General features: G+C 42.2%; 1 protein-coding gene across 2 annotated transcripts in view; it reads left to right on the top strand.

Moving 5' to 3' along the window:
* LOC139565787 (chemokine-like protein TAFA-5) overlaps positions 1-10,432 on the top strand; it is a 179,484-nt gene extending 169,052 nt beyond the window's left edge. For both annotated transcript variants that reach the window (XM_071386350.1, XM_071386351.1), the window contains exon 5: positions 1,898-10,432. The gene's annotated coding sequence lies outside the window, so the exon portion shown is untranslated. The remainder of the gene's footprint in view (positions 1-1,897) is intronic.
* The last annotated feature ends 4,359 nt before the right edge of the window (positions 10,433-14,791 follow it).

Raw genomic sequence — 14,791 nt, 5'->3', positions numbered from 1 at the left:
AATATGGCCTCAAGCCATATTTTATTTCCATAAGTTGTTTTTCTTATTCAAGAGAATACTGATAGCTATTGATTGTTTTGTTCTATTTCCCTGTAACAGCACAGTAGTTCACGCCATTTGAATTTCCCCCGAAGTTCTGTCGCGTCCTAAAAACATTTGTGCCGTGAAAATGCTACACCTTGTGCTATTGTCAATAAAGTAACATCTCATTGATGCTCTTGTTTTGGGTCACCCTGAATGTTGGGCAGCTAAAGCAGCATATATATTTTTGGCCAGCAGGATTGCCTTTAGTATTCTCCTAAGCATCAGAAATCTGTTCCTGGAGATACAGTACTCTGATTCAGAGGGGTTGGGTTACATGTGGAAGACACATTTCAGTTGAAGGCATTCAGTTGTCCAACTTACTAGGTATCACCCCTTTCCCCAGTATAAGATTAAGAAATAACATATTTTCTATGTAAACCTATTCAATAATCATGCTATACATTAATAGCCAGTTTCCATTTTTATAGAGATCAGATTTGAGTGCAAGATTTACAATATTATATTTTACCACGGCCAGTGTGAGAGAGATATTGTAGTGGAAGAGAAAGGGAAGCCAACACAGACAGAGTCTCACTGCCTGCGGTCTATTTAAAGTCATTTGCATTCAAATTCTCCTGAGATATCACAGAGACACCCTGCCACTACTGTACTAGGCTACCATGTTTTCGCCATTAGCCTATGTTGGATGGATGGATGGATTAATTAATTCATTAACGAAAGAACGAACAAACAAACAAATAAATCAACAAATGAATGAACCAACAAACAAACAAATTAATGCTTAATTTCCATGTCATACCAGCACTTTTGTTGTCTATTCCGTCCACTGTGTTACTGCAATGCAGTCTCAGTGTAAACCTTATTTTACCACTAGAGGGCAGCGTGACTGTCACTGCCATAATGACGCGGCAACAGTACAGCATCTCTAATGGCGCTAATTGGCAGGTTGGCTGGTGCTGCACTGGGTGTATTAGTGGGAGACATGCCCCTCTTCTTAGCCCGGATACTCTTGGGTCATTCCCTCCATACCTTCTCCTCTGCAGCCACTGAGTACACTACACTGTGACATTATCCTATTAAATGACGCAGGTTCATTTAGTTGCTGATTGCTCCATTCCTGTTGTTTTTATCCCCAGATATCCCCAGTTTTAATCTAACACCTGCCCCCTTTCATGGCAATTTGCACTCTGTGTAATTGTCAAGGGTTCATTATTAGAAATGAAGCAGCCCCGGCAATCTTGGAAAGCATCAATGCCTTTATCACGTTGGCTGGAGACCACACATAGGCCAGATGGCGTGCCGACCAGCTACACTTTTCTTTCTCTCTCCAGATTTCTTCTGTGAGGCTGATTAATTGTTTTACAGTTCTGCACTGTAAGACTTGTTTTGTTACTATGGTTTAATGCCCCGGCAGAATTCACAATATTTGAGTGCCAGAACATACTGTTGTTGACAATGATTAGTATGGGACTGTCTAATTTCTTCATAACTTCCTTTCAGAGCTGTAGACATTTGAATAAGTTCCACATACAGTATCTATTATGGGAATAATGGGAGTGAAATATACAACGTTCATTTAGGGACAGTCATTGCGGAGTAGGTAGATGTGTACCCTAACAACTTGTCCAAGGTATTCTTCACCCCCTTCAATGTCAACATTGAGATTTGGCATTTGGTCATCTAATCCTAGATCTGTCTGTGGTTATGGCCTGGGCAACTTCTACCACAAGCATTGATTTATTTAGCATGTTTTGAAGTTTTAGCAACTTAGCACTGTTTAAGGATTGTCTGTGATTAGCTAGCATTGATTATCCTGTACTCTGACAGAACTTGTGTTCTTGTTGATCTGCAGGTCTCTTAAACACAGTCAACGACAGCCAACACTGGAGGGTTTGGGGGCACTTGAAGTCGAGAGCGAGGTCTCATCTTTGACTCTGGAGAAGCTATTTCATGTTTCCTGTGCCCTGACTCCTGGCTCCACCCCTCTGCGGCTCCGACCAACCAATGACCATCTGCTGTAGATAACCCACTGTCTGTCATTGGATCAACATGTCCCGTCTGCCCCCTTCTATTAGCGTCCGTCTGCTTTGTAAATGAGCCCTCCACGGCACCCTCTAGTACCGTGGAGGTCTGGTTTCCGTCAGCGCCTTGTCCAGAGAGGGAGAGAGTGGTGTCTATGGAGCCATTTAGATCGACTACTGTACTGTTCAGCTCCTGTCTGCTAATGTTCATGGACAGAGGACTACCACTTACTTCAACCATACCTGCTTCTGTTAGACTGCAATGGGACAGAGAGATGTATCCCAAAGAAGAGGATTATTGTGAACCTGGCCCGAGGCTTTCTGATGTGTCTGACCTAGCGCCAGACTATGGACTGGACCAAACGTTGGACTGGATTTATCCTGACTATGGACCAGACTGGACCGGATGACATGCTCACTGCTCGCCCTGTGCTCTGCTGTGAATAGCCTTCTGCTGGAGGAGTACACCTTTGGCACTCTCCATATTTTTATAGACCAAAGAGGGAAAAAAAATAACAGTTTATTGTAAGACGAGATGGACAAAAGAGAAATGGATACTTGTTTTTCTCGCTCCACAACAATGACGGCCCTCATAGCTGTAGATGTTGGGCTTTATGTCATTCTGAACATAGACTATGGAGTCTAGTGGGACACGCATACAATCAAAGGAGTTACCTTTAAACAATTTGCTGGCATTTTTTTCTCTGACTAAACCCACCCACTGTATTTTGAAACTGGAGATATATGTAAACATATATCTATGTATTAAAAAAAATCTGATTTGCATTTTTCAAAAGCTACAAATTGGGACACATTGCAATAAGCATGGTTGGTAAAAACGGTAAAAGAGCAAAACTACTGATCATCAATGAGGCGAAATGAGAATATTGAAACTGTCATTTCTGATTGAGGCGGGCGGGTGGTGAAAAGACAAATTGCATTAAATGTATTTTGAAAGGCCTAAAACGTATATATTTAACAGTTTTATATGTTGTACCTTTGTAGAGAACCTTATTCGACATGAATAACGTGGTCACAAAATGGCAGCCATAGAACGTGAAAAACAAGCTCTCTAACGCTGGTTTGTCCTGCTCTCTTTCTGTTCTCATGACAAGTAGCTTCTCCCCTCTCATACCTCTAATCTCCCAATCTATCAAAAAATGCTCTTGAGTTATGTTTAAATATTTAATGGTAATATTTTACAGATGCCTGTGAGAGTGTCTTGCAGTGTACGGTTTTAATGTGGTTAACAACTCTGACACAGCATAAACAATCTGACTGAACCCTCAATGCAACTGATTGAATTCCGGCCTGAGAGTCACTATCTATCAAAAATTGAGCTCATCACAGACAGAGATTTTGTCACTTTAGTCAATGAGCAGCCTTTGGATCCTGCTGATTGCTGCAGTATTGCATTGTAAAAGGCGTGGAATACTTACTAATTTCTCTATAATATCTCATTTATTTTTGTGCTTGTGTTTGTCGCACAATGCTGACCTCCAGTCCTGAGAGACGAAGATGATGATGACACGCGAAGAAGGGAGGCATTGTGGGAAAAGTTTTAGAATAATTTACATGAGATACTTTTTATCATGAAATATTTTAAGAATAAATGAAATACATGAAAGAACCATCACTTGCTAATATAGACGGTTTGGTTTTCAAAGTCATCCAATTTATTCAAGGAAGTAAGATTTATCATACCTTATTTTGTATTACGTTTATTTAATTATTCTGTTCTATATGCCAAAAACTGACAGACAGAAAAAGTTGTTTCTTTTCTTCTAGACCATCTACTTTAAAGTGTCTAATTGTTCACATGTAAGTTCCTCATACATATCTAATAGGTAAACACCTGATATATATAAGTAAACCAAATCAAATGATTTATAGACAGTCTCAATGGGATTTGATTATAATAACATATGCATATGAATGTATTGATGCAGAGTTGATTAAGGCATTTGCTCAGACAGTTAGGACAGAAATAATAGTCTGACTGACTCCATATGTGTATGCTGCTGGCTGTATGTATTATGGTGGAAGGGATTCCATAATTATACAACAATATACTGTATATATGCAGAGCAGTACACCTGGTCAATATTTAATGAACTGCAAGATTATGATGCTGAAGAATTTGCAAAGGGTTCCCCTGCAAAGGGTATCCTGCAACGGGTTACCCTGCAACGGGCTACGGATCTAATGCAAGTGAAAACACATAAAAAGAGATGATATCAGTCCCTTGGACAGCACCATATAACCAGACTCCTGCTACATTAGGTGGTTCTGTCCAAGGTCCTGGTTTTCAGCCAGGGGCTCGGATTCCATGAAAGACACAAATCCAAGCCTTCACAGAGGCTTCAAAGGTCGTGTGTTAGGCTCTGAGTGAAGGCCTATACCTTCCAGATGAACCTCCAACTTGTTAAGATCCAGATGCTGAATTTCTCTTATCCACACTTGGCTCTCTGCTGTTCAGTCCGACAGACTGACTTTCATTGACTTACTGACTGGGACCAGTCTGACTAGCTGGCTGGCTGGATGACTGACGTTCCTTCCTAATCCTGACTGACTGGATCAGCCTGTTCCACCAACACCAGCTGGAGATTAATACAGCTGTTGTTGACAGAGAAGTTTTCATAGGATGCAAATGAGAAGTGAGTTTCCTGAAAGGATCCTTGTGTTTTTCATTTGTGTTTGTGTGTGTTTGTGTGTGTGTGTTTGTGTACGTGTGTGATGTGCGTGTGTAGCCTGCGATTGTCAAGACGGTTGTAAATATTTAATTACATCTGATTGAATTTCAATAATCTCTCCCGTATCCTGGAGGTTCGGTGTGATGTTCGGAGGAGTCGTGTCTCATACACATTTTAATTTGATTAGAGCAAAGTACAATGAGGAGTTTCTCCTAGAGGTACAAAAGACAGCTTGCGATAATGTCTTTGCCGTAGAGAAAGAGGCAAAGTGGGTCACATACAACTGGGAGAATATTACTGTGTGTGTATATCTGTCTGTGTAAATGCTTTCTCTCTTTCCTATAGCTCTATAGTGATATGTGTATCATATCCGCATTTCCCAATCCTGTTCTGTTGATGTGTTCGTATTTGTACAGTGCCTTCTGAAAGAATTCAGACCCCTTGACTTTTTCCACATTTTCTTATGCAAGAGCCTTATTCTAAAATGGATTAAATAAATAAGCAATCCTCAGCAATCTACACACCTCATAATGACAAAGCGAAAACCGGTTTTATTTTTTGTGTGCAAATGTATTACAAATAAAAAACAGATACCTAATTTACATAAGTATTCAGCCCTTTTGCTATGAGACTCGAAATTGAGCTCAAGTGTATCCTGTTTCCATTGATCATCCTTGACATGTTTCTACAACTTGATTGGGGTCCAGCTGTGGTAAATTCAATTGATTCTGAAATGATTTGGAAAACCAAGCCATGTGGTCGAGGGAATTGTCCATAGAGCTCAGAGACAGGATTGTGTTGAGGCACAGATCTGGGGAGGGGTACCAAAAAATGCAGCATTGAAGGTCCCCAAGAACACAGTGGCCACCATCAATCTTACATGGAAGATGTTTGGAACCACCAAGACTCTTCCTAGAGCTGGCCGCCCGGCCAAATTAAGCAATCCGGGGAGAAGGGCATTGGTCAGGGAGGTGACCAAGAACCTGATGGTCACTCTGACAGAGCTCTAGAGTTCCTCTGTGGAGATGGGAGACCCTTCCAGAAGGACAACCATCTCTGCAGCACTCCACCAGTCAGGCCTTTATGGTAGTGGCCAGATGGAAGCCACTCCTCAGTAATAGGCACATGACAGCCCACTTGGAGTTTGCAAAAGGCACCTAAAGACTCTCAGACCATGAAAAACAAGATTCTCTGGTTTGATGAAACCAAGACTGAACTCTTTGGCCTGAATGCCAAGCGTCACGTCTAGAGGAAACATGGCACCATCCCTACGGTGAAGCATGGTGGTGGCAGAATCATTCTGTGGGGATGTTTTTCAGCGGCAGGGACTGGGAGACTAGTCAGGATCGAGGCAAAGATGAATGGAGCAAAGTACAGAGAGATCCTTGATGAAAACCTGGGCCTGGGACTGGGGCGAAGGTTAACCTTCCAACAGGACATCGACCCTAAGCACACAGCCAAGACAATGCAGCAGTGGCTTTGGGACAAGTTTCTGGATGTCCTTGAGTGGCCCAGCCAAAGCCCGGACTTGAACCCAATCTAACGACTCTGGAGAGACCTGAAAATAGCTGCAGTGAAGAATGGGAGAAACTCCCCAAATACAGGTGTGCCAAGCTTGTAGCGTCATACCCGAGAAGACTCGAGGCAGTAATCGCCGCCAAAGGTGCTTCAACAAAGTACTGAGTAAAGGGTCTGAATACTTATGTAAATTAGATATTTTTGATTTTAGCAAACCTTTCCAAAAAAACTGTTTTTGCTTTGTCATTATGGGGTATTGTGTGTAGATTGATGAGAGAAAAAAACAATTTTAATCCATTTTAGAATAAGGCTGTAACGTAACAAAATGTGGAAAAAGCCAAGGGGTCTGAATACTTTCCGAAGGCCCTGTACATGTGTCTATATGTTTCCTTGCGTGTGTCTGTGTGTGAGTGTTGAGGTTGATGTTATGCCTTCGACTGTTTCCAGTTACCGTCCTAAGGCACAGTGCTGTGTTTCTGTCAGTCAGCTGCATCTACAGAGGAGAGAGACAGAGCAGACAGCCTGCCTCTGCTTTAATAACCAACACTAAACACTAAGACTCCTTCTGTCTTCACATAAACCTCTGCAAGTCTGCTGCAATACCAATACTGCACCAATGGCACAAAATGTGAACTGCTGTGATGGAAAACATTTAAGTGCTAATTCACATTTGATATTGTAAGTCGTTGTTTACAATATAAATCTAAAGAAGTGCAACCAGCGCTTTTCGAACGGAGATCAATAAGCAATATGGCTCGTGCAGATGCTTTCCTCTGAAGATGTCTTCCGTCACCAATATTTTCTAGCCATAAAACTGTTTGGTGTTTTCTGAGCACTGGGTCCAATGATCTGTCAAGGTTAGGACAGTGAGAGACTAAACATTACCTCAGCTCCTGACTAATACACCAGGGACGCACTGTAGGAGCAGAGGTGTGCTAAACAGTTGTGGCATCCTTTGTGTTGTATGATGTGATTCTATTGACTACCTTTACATTTCGATCTATACAAAGATAGCTGAGAGTCAGACTGTGAATTGGAATGTCTGTTGTTTTCCTTAACCAGATTGGAATTTGTGACAGATCTAAACAGCTGTTCAACTAAACTGTTAATTTCGGATTAAAATCCAGTCTCTGTCTAAACAAACACCTCTCCTTATCATCGTACCCTTTGCCTGGTTTTGTACAGTTTTGTACAGTCTGTGCTTGGTGTTCCAGGCCAGTGCTATCCTCTTGACTGTTGATCGAGGCTCTCTGGCTCTCCTCTCTAACCCAAAGAAGAAGAAGACATGCTGGTGTCAGCTGGGATTTCAGGCTCCGTTAAACACCAATAACTAACTAACTAACAGCCAGTGGTGGAAAAAGTATCCAATTGTCATACTTGAGTACGAGTAAAGATACCTTAGTAGAAAATGTCTCTAGTCACCCAGTAAAATACTACTTGAGTAAAAGTCTAATAGTTTTTGGTTCTAAATATACCTAAGTATAAAAACTAAATGTAATTGCTAAACATATAATTTCAAATTACTTATAAAGCAAAAAAAGATGGCATAATTATTATTATTATTATTTTTATTTCTTTATTTTTCTTTCCAGGGGTATGCTCCAACACTCAGACATCATTTACAAACAAAGTGTGTGTTTAGTGAGTCTGCCAGATCAGAGTCAGTAGGGATGACCAGGGATGTTCTCTTGATAAATTTGTGAATTAGGCAATTTTACGGTCCTGCTAAGCATTCAAAATTCAGCAAGTACTTTTGTGTACCAAGGGAAATTTATGGCGTAAAAAGTACATAATTTTCTTTAGGAATGTGGTGAAGTAAAATTAAAAGTAGTCAAAAATATAAATAGTAAAATAAAGTAGAGATACCCCAAAAAACTACTTAAGTAGTACTTTCAAGTATTTTTACTTAAGTACTTTACACCACCGCTAACAGCCTCCATTAATGACTAATCTCTCTCTTTCTCTCAGTATACATGCACCTCACAGGAACCCAGGAAAACATCTGGTGCACGTGGACATGGACCTGGCTTTGAATGTTAGTTACTGCACTTCGGTTTTGTACATGTGGGTGTTCTCAGAAATGCTCATTACTCAAAGGAGGAAAAAGTAATCTTCCTTGAAGGTAAATAACATTGGCTTGGAGACTTTATTGGAAGGTCAAACGTAGTTGTGAACCACGACAAATGGAGTATATGGAGCCATCGACAGTATGAAATCATTTCACATGTTCAGGATAACTAAGGCCACCTCGTCAACCCAGCAAAGACAGGGACAGAGTGGACAACAATAAATCACAAGCCTACAGTTACCAAAGCAATTATAAAGAAACACACAAAAACACCTGGTATCACCTGGTAGAATTACTATCAACCCCAAATCCCATTGTACATCCTTTTGTTGTGCATTATCCTTATCCTTAAAAACCCTGTGTCCTTATGAAGCCCTTAATCTGGTATTTAGTATAAACACATGCAATATGGACAAGGCCGGTCCATTAAGGCTGGTTTGGCTGTTCCTATAGGCTCTGTGTTTTGAGGAAGGAGAGAGCTTCTGACACACAGCCAGCCGAGCTGGAGCCTGGAGAGAGACAGGCAAGAGAGAGAGAGAGAAAAAGAGAGGGAGAGAGAGCCAGGCTGGAGAGACAGACAGCCTGGAGGAAGCAGAGCACATCGCTACGGTAGCTCACGCTGCTGCTGCTGCTGCTGCCTTTATTTGGTGCTGAACAGACCTGCAACACAATACTTTTAAGCCTTGACAAAATCCTACAACCATAGGTTTCTTGTTCTCGCTCACTTGCTCTCACTTTCTCCTTCTCTCTCTCTGCTTCGCCCTCTGCTTCCCCAGTTAGGGAGGGAAGCAGAGACGAAGAGAGGGAGGGTGAGAAAGAGAGAAAGGTAGAGTGAGAAAAAAGAGAGATACAGCGAGGGAAGAAAATGGAGAGAGGAGCAGCCTCGTCAAGATGGTAATCAAGGCCTGATGTGTTGAATTGAGCCTCTCGTCCTCTTAACCCACAGGAAGGAAGACAGACAGCTGGGGGCATGGCCAGCTCATCTTACCACTAAATGAGAAAAATGACCATCCGCCAGCCAACTCTTTTAAAAACTAATTTACATCCTGTCAGCTTCCATTAGGCCGGGACTGCTGGGGCGGACGGGGTGGACAATTTTGTGAGGTGGGAAGGAGGGAGGACAGAATTGGGCATGAACGGTGAGTGTTGACGTACCCCCCTGCACCGGCCAAGCGAGGATGATAATTCTGACCAGGCTGACCAGGCGAGCTGACAGCTTTTTTGTTCACTCCATCCCTCCAGTACTGCCTCCATCCATCCATCCCTCTCTTCTCAGGTATTAACTAACAGCGGGTGATTATCTGAGTGGCTGAAATTCCACTTTTACAGTTTCAAACAATTATGGCTCACCCTAAGAGCATCAGCCCAGGATTAAGACTTCTAAATGCTGGGCCTTGAATAAATGATTCACTGAGTTTTTGCATAACCGAGAGGAGAGAAAGATGGCATGGGATGGAGAGAGCTAAAGAGGTAAGGAGAGAGAGACAGAGGTATGAGTGAGGGAGGTCTAGTTGAGAGGTAGCGGGAGAAAAGAGTGGGATGGAGAGAGAGCTGAGAGAGGGAGAGAGGGAGGGCTGAGAGTAAGGAGTACACAGAGAGAGAGAGAGAGAGCTGGGTGAGCTGAGAGGTAAAGCGAGAGAGAGAGACAAAGAAGAGAAGGAGAGCCAAGAGAGAGCGAGAGAGGTGTTACAGTAGATAATGTTAAAAGGCAGCAATGAATCAGCAAATGTTTTCTTTTTATCTGCCTTAGTGATTATGTGTATTTTTTTATGTCTTTTTGAATAGTATTAAATAACAATGCCTTATAAATAATATCTGATTTATTGTTTATTGGAATCCAATTTCATTTATACTCACAGTGCAGTAATAGCTATCGTAATAGTGTTAAAGTAGACATTTAATTAAACAGTGGTTGCTGTGTATGATTTCTATGGAGGTGACATGATTGTTTATCATCATAGCAGACCTCTGACAAGGCTTTGGGGTGATCTGCAGTTCAAATGGACTCCAATTAATTATACGACTCTCAAATGCATTACAATTAATAGGCCATATTTTCATGTCCAATAAATATCAAATTAAACTGGCTTCAATTTCTTTGCTATTGTAGCGGTCTTTATACGTACCACAGAAGAACCAAGAAATGAAGAGTGACTTCTTTCTTGAAATCTACAGTATTTCTCTATTGATCTATCCTCTGGACCTCCGTGTTTCACTGGGGGTTCTGTCACTTATTCCGACACTTCAACTAAAGTTGACAAGACTTGAATCAGAGCAGCTAGATGCTCTCTTTTCTCAGACTCAGCGATCACTCGAGTCATTGACTCTAAAAGTCTTCTGAAAGACTCTCAAGGTCTAGATGGCATCAGCTACAAGGTCTAGATGGTGTTGTGGAAATATTGAATCAAATATTTCTTAGATAGCCGGAACTTGTAAATTCAAAAATACTTTATTACAAAAGTTACAGAGGCTGGGCAATTCCATGGAATGACTGACTCTTCTTGTTCAAAATATCAGTATTTATACATTTCCACCAGACATGTTCCCTTCTTTCTATGTAGATGATTACCTCCCCTTGACCGTGCGCCATCATTATCTTTATGACTTAATTCTGGCTTGTGTACGCCCATATCTGGCTCAGTTTAGATTATATTGGTGGCGCAACCACAGGTCCACTATAACAAATAATACATTTATTACATATATACAGTGGGGAGAACAAGTATTTGATACACTGCCGATTTTGCAGGTTTTCCTACTTACAAAGCATGTAGAGGTCTGTAATTTTTATCATAGGTACACTTCAACTATGAGAGACGGAATCTAAAACAAAAATCCAGAAAATCACATTGTATGATTTTTAAGTAATTAATTTGCATTTTATTGCATGACATAAGTATTTGATACATCAGAAAAGCAGAACTTGGTACAGAAACCTTTGTTTGCAATTACAGAGATCATACGTTTCCTGTAGTTCTTGACTAGGTTTGCACACACTGCAGCAGGGATTTTGGCCCACTCCTCCTTACAGATCTTCTCCAGATCCTTCAGGTTTCGGGGCTGTCGCTGGGCAATACGGACTTTCAGCTCCCTCCAAAGATTTTCTATTGGGTTCAGGTCTGGAGACTGGCTAGGCCACTCCAGGACCTTGAGATGCTTCTTACGGAGCCACTCCTTAGTTGCCATGGCTGTGTGCTTCGTGTCGTTGTCATGCTGGAAGACCCAGCCACGACCCATCTTCAATGCTCTTACTGAGGGAAGGAGGTTGTTGGCCAAGATCTCGCGATACATGGCCCCATCCATCCTCCCCTCAATACGGTGAAGTCGTCCTGTCCCCTTTGCAGAAAAGCATCCCCAAAGAATGATGTTTCCACCTCCATGCTTCACGGTTGGGATGGTGTTCTTGGGGTTGTACTCATACTTCTTCTTCCTCCAAACACGGCGAGTGGAGTTAGACCAAAAAGCTCTATTTTTGTCTCATCAGACCACATGACCTTCTCCCATTCCTCCTCTGGATCATCCAGATGGTCATTGGCAAACTTCAGACAGGCCTGGTCATGCACTGGCTTAAGCAGGGGGACCTTGCGTGCGCTGCAGGATTTTAATCCATGACGGCGTAGTGTGTTACTAATGGTTTTCTTTGAGACTGTGGTCCCAGCTCTCTTCAGGTCATTGACCAGGTCCTGCCGTGTAGTTCTGGGCTGATCCCTCTTCTTCCTCATGATCATTGATGCCCCACGAGGTGAAATCTTGCATGGAGCCCCAGACTGAGGGTGATTGACCGTCATCTTGAACTTCTTCCATTTTCTAATAATTGCGCCAACAGTTGTTTCCTTCTCACCAAGCTGCTTGCCTATTGTCCTGTAGCCCATCCCAGCCTTGTGCAGGTCTACAATTTTATCCCTGATGTCCTTACACAGCTCTCTGGTCTTGGCCATTGTGGAGGTTGGAATCTGTTTGATTGAGTGTCTGGACAGGTGTCTTTTATACAGGTAACGAGTTCAAACAGGTGCAGTTAATACAGGTAATGAGTGGAGAACAGGAGGGCTTCTTAAAGAAAAACTAACAGGTCTGTGAGAGCCGGAATTCTTACTGGTTGGTAGGTGATCAAATACTTATGTCATGCAATAAAATGCTAATAAATTACTTAAAAATCATACAATGTGATTTTCTGGATTTTTGTTTTAGACTCCGTCTCTCACAGTTGAAGTGTACCTATGATAAAAATTACAGACCTCTACATGCTTTGTAAGTAGGAAAACCTGCAAAATCGGCAGTGTATCAAATACTTGTTCTCCCCACTGTATGTTCCCATTATAAGTACATTCTCAATAGATTTCAATGAACACAACCATGTCTTCCCAATAATTATACATAGTTTGTGGCCTCTGTATTGGTTACTAAAAATATATAGTTACTGTCCCACACCAGTTCAGGTCTGTGTCACTTGGAAATGATTAACCCATGTACCCCGTGGTTGCCTTGACTAGATTCTAAGTGGCTCAAAACAGTCTGTTCTTTGTTGGCTAAGTTTAGCTTATTCGCATAGGGTCACGGCCGTCGTAAGAAGTAGACCAAAGCGCAGCGTGGTGAGCGTACATATTCCTTTCATTAGGTGATGCCGACAAAAACAATATACAATACCAAAACAACCGTGAAGCTTAAGGCTATAGTGTCACAAACAAAGACAACTTCCCACATTGAAAGGAGGGAAAAGGGCTACCTAAGTATGGTTCCCAATCAGAGACAACGATAGACAGCTGTCCCTGATTGAGAACCATACCCGGCCAAAACATAGAAATACAAAATCATAGAAAACAAAAACATAGAATGCCCACCCCAAATCACACCCTGACCAAACCAAAAAGATACATAAAAAGGCTCTCTAAGGTCAGGGCGTGACACATAGATACCAGTTAGTTCTGTTTCTGTATGTCTAATGCTTAACTCTATGTTGGACCACTCCTGCACATCCATATGGTTTTGACCTTCATTCTGTTTACATACAGTGGGGAGAACAAGTATTTGATACACTGCCGATTTTGCAGGTTTTCCTACTTACAAAGCATGTAGAGGTCTGTCATTTTTATCATAGGTACACTTCAACTGTGAGAGACGGAATCTAAAACAAAAATCCAGAAAATCACATTGTATGATTTTTAAGTAATTAATTTGCATTTTATTGCATGACATAAGTATTTGATCACCTACCAACCAGTAAGAATTCCGGCTCTCACAGACCTGTTAGTTTTTCTTTAAGAAGCCCTCCTGTTCTCCACTCATTACCTGTATTAACTGCACCTGTTTGAACTCGTTACCTGTATAAAAGACACCTGTCCACACACTCAATCAAACAGATTCCAACCTCTCCACAATGGCCAAGACCAGAGAGCTGTGTAAGGACATCAGGGATAAAATTGTAGACCTGCACAAGGCTGGGATGGGCTACAGGACAATAGGCAAGCAGCTTGGTGAGAAGGAAACAACTGTTGGCGCAATTATTAGAAAATGGAAGAAGTTCAAGATGACGGTCAATCACCCTCGGTCTGGGGCTCCATGCAAGATTTCACCTCGTGGGGCATCAATGATCATGAGGAAGGTGAGGGATCAGCCCAGAACTACACGGCAGGACCTGGTCAATGACCTGAAGAGAGCTGGGACCACAGTCTCAAAGAAAACCATTAGTAACACACTACGCCGTCATGGATTAAAATCCTGCAGCGCACGCAAGGTCCCCCTGCTTAAGCCAGTGCATGTCCAGGCCCGTCTGAAGTTTGCCAATGACCATCTGGATGATCCAGAGGAGGAATGGGAGAAGGTCATGTGGTCTGATGAGACAAAAATATAGCTTTTTGGTCTAACTCCACTCGCCGTGTTTGGAGGAAGAAGAAGTATGAGTACAACCCCAAGAACACCATCCCAACCGTGAAGCATGGAGGTGGAAACATCATTCTTTGGGGATGCTTTTCTGCAAAGGGGACAGGACGACTGCACCGTATTGAGGGGAGGATGGATGGGGCCATGTATCGCGAGATCTTGGCCAACAACCTCCTTCCCTCAGTAAGAGCATTGAAGATGGGTCGTGGCTGGGTCTTCCAGCATGACAACGACACGAAGCACACAGCCATGGCAACTAAGGAGTGGCTCCGTAAGAAGCATCTCAAGGTCCTGGAGTGGCCTAGCCAGTCTCCAGACCTGAACCCAATAGAAAATCTTTGGAGGGAGCTGAAAGTCCGTATTGCCCAGCGACAGCCCCGAAACCTGAAGGATCTGGAGAAGATCTGTAGGGAGGAGTGGGCCAAAATCCCTGCTGCAGTGTGTGCAAACCTAGTCAAGAACTACAGGAAACGTATGATCTCTGTAATTGCAAACAAAGGTTTCTGTACCAAATATTAAGTTCTGCTTTTCTGATGTATCAAATACTTATGTCATGCAATAAAATGCAA

The sequence above is a fragment of the Salvelinus alpinus genome, chromosome 37 (genome assembly GCF_045679555.1).
Source record: "Salvelinus alpinus chromosome 37, SLU_Salpinus.1, whole genome shotgun sequence".
Classification (NCBI taxonomy): Eukaryota; Metazoa; Chordata; class Actinopteri; order Salmoniformes; family Salmonidae; genus Salvelinus; species Salvelinus alpinus.
Note: the sequence above shows the minus strand (reverse complement) of the source record. Positions and strands in the feature narration are given on the sequence as shown.